The sequence below is a fragment of the Vicugna pacos genome, chromosome X (genome assembly GCF_048564905.1).
Source record: "Vicugna pacos chromosome X, VicPac4, whole genome shotgun sequence".
In the NCBI taxonomy this organism is placed as follows: Eukaryota; Metazoa; Chordata; class Mammalia; order Artiodactyla; family Camelidae; genus Vicugna; species Vicugna pacos.
The window spans coordinates 78,222,354-78,227,815 of record NC_133023.1 but is presented as its reverse complement, the minus strand read 5'-3'; the positions used below and the strand labels follow the sequence as shown (position 1 = coordinate 78,227,815).

Sequence of the window (5,462 nt, the reverse complement as noted above, 5' to 3'; positions counted from 1 at the left end):
GTGAAGGAGAGATAAAGATTTTCTCAGAAAAACAAAAATTAAGGGAATATATTGCCAGTGGACTTGCCTTGCAGGAAATGTTAGTAGAAGTTCTTTAGAGAGAAGGAAAATGATCTGGTTAGAAATTCAGATCTAAAGACAGGAAGAGCACTGAAAAAGGAATAAATGAAAGTAAAATAAATTTTTTAAAATTCTTAATTGAGCTAACAGATAATAGCTTGTCAAAATTATAATAGCAACAAGGTATTTAATTGTATATGCTTTTACATAAATATATATGCTTATATATACTTATGTATATGCGAAGTGAATGACAGTAATGATATGGAATGGAATAGAAGGAAGGAAATAGATTTTTTTTGATATTATAAGGTACTTGCACTGCCTGTGAAGCAGGCATAGCATTATTTGAAGGTGGACTTGGTTTAGTAAGTGTATATTGCAGTCTATAGGGCAGTCATTAAAAAGAAAAAAAGTATAATTAATAGTTAAGAAAGAAGGAAAACCAGAATCATATAAAATGTTCAATTAAATTATAAATAGCAGAGAAAGAGTAGAGGACAAAATAAAAATAGAGAATGAGGACAATAAATAGAAAACAATTTAAAATAAGAAATATTATAAATATTAATCCCACTATATCAATAATCACTTTAACATCTATGGTCTAAATACACTAGAGTCAGAGATGTCAGAGTGGATCAAAAAATAAGACCCAACTATATGTTGTCTACAAGAAACATATATGAAGAAATATCTAGATTAAAAGTAAATGTATGGAGAAAGATATACTATGCTAACACTAATCAAAGGAAAGTGGGAGTAGGTATATTAATTTCAAATAGAGCAGACTTTAAAATAAGGAAAGTTATCCGGGAGAAAGATGGGCATTACATAATGATAAAGGAGTCAATTCTCCAAGAAGACATAAAACCCTGAATGTGTATGCACCTAACAGAGGACCATCAAAATACATGAGGCAAAATCTGATAGAACTGCAAAGAGAAATAGATGAAACCACTAAGCCATAGATTGATGTTTGTGGTCCTCCAAAATTCACATGTTGAAATGAATCCACAATGTGATGGCAGAACCTTTGGGAGGTGATTAGGTTATAAGAATGGAACTCTCATAAATGGGATTAAAAACCCCTATAAAAGAAGCCCTTATATGTGTGGGTGGGGAGGGCTATGTGGGAACTCTGCATTTTCTGCTCAATTCTGCTATAAACCTGAGACTGCTCTAAAAAATAAAGCCTATTAAAAAACAAAAAAAATAAAATAAAATAAAATAAGCCCTTACATCATCAGTCTCACCTGTATATGTAGGAAGGCAGGGTCTATCAATTAGCAACCGCTGAACTCTGATCTCTGTCCTAGAAATTAACCTATTGGAGATGAAACCCATTAGTGGGCTGTAACATCAATTCAGTAGGCATTACCAGCATTTTTTAAAACGTGAACTAAATGAGAGTTTAAAGATAAATAGAATAAAATATATACTGTGACACAGGTATTTTTATTGCTTTTGGCTAAAAAATATATGTATATTTGTACTTCATCAGTATATAAAATATATTTTTGTAAATTCTGATCCAAAAAAGAAGACTGACAAAAACTAATCTATAAGAGGTAGTAAGAGTCTCTTCTACAGCTGATTGACATTACACAGGTATACAACAATTGTGATGTAGCATAAATGTTTTAACATTTATTAGCCCACATACATGCAAGAAATTATATCTATAGATAGGTGTTATATGAAATGACTATAAAATAAATTTCTGAAATTAATAACATTCATCTGATTATTATGTTCCTACTATTCTATTTTGAGTGTTAAATGTGTAAGTAGGAAATAAAAACAATGCATTTCTGTGCTTTGGTTTTTATCATCATTAAAGCTCAAAATTTTTAATTATAGCTGGAAAAAATACTAATATTTTTATTGTCCCTTCTTGGGACCATTTAATAACTCTAATTTTTTATACTAATTTATTAATTATTTACCATAACCCTAAATCTGAAGATAAAACTCTGGAGATTTTTCTACTTCAGTGTATATGAAATGGATAATCTGAAGATCACAAAAGAACTGGTAATCTATATGTTTCCCAAATACAACTAATCTTCTGGGAGATATTAGATATTAAATATTCAAGAAAGTATCTTCCAGTGTTCATAAATATATTTCATATATTCATGTCAAAGAAAAGATAAGTTTAAAACTATGGATAAACAATAAAAAACTGACTGAATGAAATAAGCCAGATGAAAATAAAATGCAACCTGTATGATTCCATTTACATAAATTTTAGGAAATTAAAACTGTTCCATTGACAGATGATCACTGGTTTCTTGGGGACAGGGTCTGGTGAGGGAGAGGATGGTCTGTGATTAGAGAAGTGAAAAGGTGATGTCCTGACATTATAATCATAATATATTTAAGAATATCTGGTTATTATAAAGGGACATTACTAGGTGTCATTATAATAGGGCAAACACATAGGTAATTATTAACTTATAAAATTCTACATTCTTACAACTGAATTTTTATTTAATACTTGGACATTTTCAGGTCTTAAAAATTCATTACAGAAATGATAAAAACATGGTTAGTAGGCAAGAATCCATGCTATAATTTCAAATCGCTAGAAAGACCTAACGAACTGTATTTTCACATCCAACTGAGAGAAACAAGATTCACCAATTATTATCTATACAGTCAGAAACATATATGTGTGTTTATTCCAAATGCATGTTAAAGGCCAAGTTCCTTGTCAAGCTACACAATTCATTGCTTTCAGCAAAAAGAGGACATCTCTAATATGGGCTTCAGGGCTACTATAAAACACATAGCTGCTGATGGAATGACATTCCACCTGCTAAACCTCGTTCCCATGATGAGATCAAGGTAGCTTCTCTACTTCTAGGCTAGTTTGTGAGCCTCACAGGAGCTATTCCACAACATAGTTTTGTTCAGATCTATGAACTCACTTAAGTCCGGAGTCATGCCACCAAAGATGTGAAGTGTTGGGGTCTCCTGGAAGCCACTGCCCTTGAACCTGGAGTAGGAGCTTCAGGAGCCATCAGGACACAGATCCTCAGAACCTGTCTCCTTCAGACACCTGATATGAGCTGAGCCACTGGCATGAGGAGCTGCACAGGGAGAGACATATCCAGCAATCACTATGCTTTACTGCTGTAACTGTGTGCCTGGCACCATGCTAGGCACTGGGTTAGTGACAATGACACTGATTGGTTAGTGATCCTAACAACCAGATATTACAACGGGCTTCTCATCAGAGCCTTTTTTTTCTCGTTTCCTTGTCCATCCCCTAACAACACAGTTGAAAATGAATAAGCAATGGCCTGAATTCATATAAACATTCATGATCCTGCAATAACCACAGGGCCATGGACTTACTCCTGTGTTATCACTGAATGTTCACAGTGATCCTGTGGGTAAAGCATTCTTAGCCCCATTTTACAGAGGGGTAAGCTGAGGCTCAGAAAGACTTGTCACCGGTCTCACCTCCTGCTCCCCTGCCTTTAGAAGGAAAGTGGCTCCAGGACACCCCTGAGGCAGGACACCACACTCAGGGGGCCGGAAGGCACCCCAGATTTTACCTATGAGACAGCCGGGGCACCGAGCCCCACAGCGGGAAAAGAGGTGACTTGGATATGGATCCCTTTGTCTCCCCACACCCCAGGGCGGCCCAGCCCTCACCGCAGGAACCCATACCCTCGGCTCAGCCCCAAACACCTGAAGGCGGGTCCTTCTCTTTCCCTAGGGTTATGTTAGTCTGTATTAAAAAGTCCTCACTGTCGCCCCAATGACGTCAGGTTTCTATGGCAACCGCGATGCTCAGGCAAGGCCTTCACACCGGAAATGCCTCCTACCTGATATCATTTGCTGCCTCCTCTCAGCCTCCCAACAGCACAGGTTCTGTCATCTGCATAAAGAGCTCTGCACTGGGACATACAAATCCGTGAATAGTCAGCACAAGTTTGACATCCATCTATCCATTCTTCCAGTTAACAGGCATTAAAACCAAACTCTACCCCATCCCTTTTGTTAAGTTTCAGGCTTCTCCAGAATGGAAATAAGGAATTAACATGTGGAAAGTCTGGTGTCCTAAATTCAGATATTAAATCTAAGAAGAAATGGCTCCTTCCCATTAAGATTCCAACCTGCTCAAGTTTTCTTATAATAAATGATTTTAAAATATGCTTTGCTTTAAGCTCTAAGCCTCTCTTCTCATCTCTAGTTACTGTCCTCTGTATATATTGTCTCCCCTTTCACCAAAGTTCTACAAAGAATTCTCCACACTCAGTTCACATCTCCCTGCACCTCCTCTCCAGCTCTGTCTCTATCCCTCATTAATGGGGCTGGGTTCCCCCAACACTTCCACTGAAATTACACTTGCCAACTCAACAACCACCTCTTTGTCACTTCTACTATACATCAAGAATGTTGAAATGATTGTTTAAATACAGGCAAACAGGTATTTCCCCAAGAGGAAAGGATTATCTTCCCCCCAAGAATTCGATTGTTTGGATATAGACAAGATCATACTAGAGTGTGATCAGTCACTGAAAAGCTCAGGTTGTGAAATACCTTCCATGGAGACAGAGCCAGATAATGTGAAGGCAGTGCTCTGAATAATGGGCTTTCAAATGAAGCACACTTTTTCTCTGACATAGCTCATACTTTTGCTTTACTGAAACGGATTTTGTAAATATTTTTAGTGCAAGTTAGCAATAATTATTTGTGGTCACTTCAATAAGAAAACCAACTTATCTGGTCTTCATTTCTTTCTCAAGGGATTGCCATGTATGAAATAAAATAGCCTTAAATTATATTGCTGTTCCAACTCTGCCATGATTAAATATATTTTCTAAAAGCATTATCTATTATGTCATATTCAGACAATATAATTGTGGTAATAAGGAACTCTTCTGCAGTTTCCTGACTGTTAAGTCAAAACTCTTTTATCACAGCACAGAAATCATGATGCTGGACTTTCTTCTGTATGCATTAAGTGAAATAAAAGAACAAACCCACAACATAAGTATACATGAATCCATACTGATTAAATAAAATTTTGAATTAACAAAAGAAATTGGTGACAGCAAACTGTGTTTATCAAATAATTCCAAAAAATCTATATATATACCTTCCTTCCATGAGGTGAACCTTCCCCCTCCTACTGCTGAGGTCAGGGCAGACTTAGTTACTCATTTCTAAAGAACAGAGGAAGCAAATGGAAAACAGTTACTGTACACTGGAGAAACTCAACAAACACCACATTAACCCAGTGATGAAGGTCAACATCTCCAGTGACCCAGTGATTTCACCAGAGTGTCATGACCTCCCATATATGATGTGACGAGGACACTTACTCTGTGGTATCCTTTCTCAAAGCCAATAACCACAGTCTAATCACGAGTAAACTAATT

The 5,462-nt window shown here is 36.3% G+C and overlaps 1 long non-coding RNA gene across 1 annotated transcript; it reads right to left on the bottom strand.

The window, feature by feature from the left end:
- Window positions 1-3,019: 3,019 nt before the first annotated feature.
- Window positions 3,020-5,246, bottom strand: LOC140691982 (uncharacterized). The gene is made up of 3 exons (XR_012067586.1): window positions 5,180-5,246; window positions 3,903-3,974; window positions 3,020-3,158 (listed from the first exon to the last, which is right to left on the bottom strand). It is a non-coding gene; the product is annotated as an uncharacterized lncRNA (long non-coding RNA).
- Window positions 5,247-5,462: the final 216 nt, after the last annotated feature.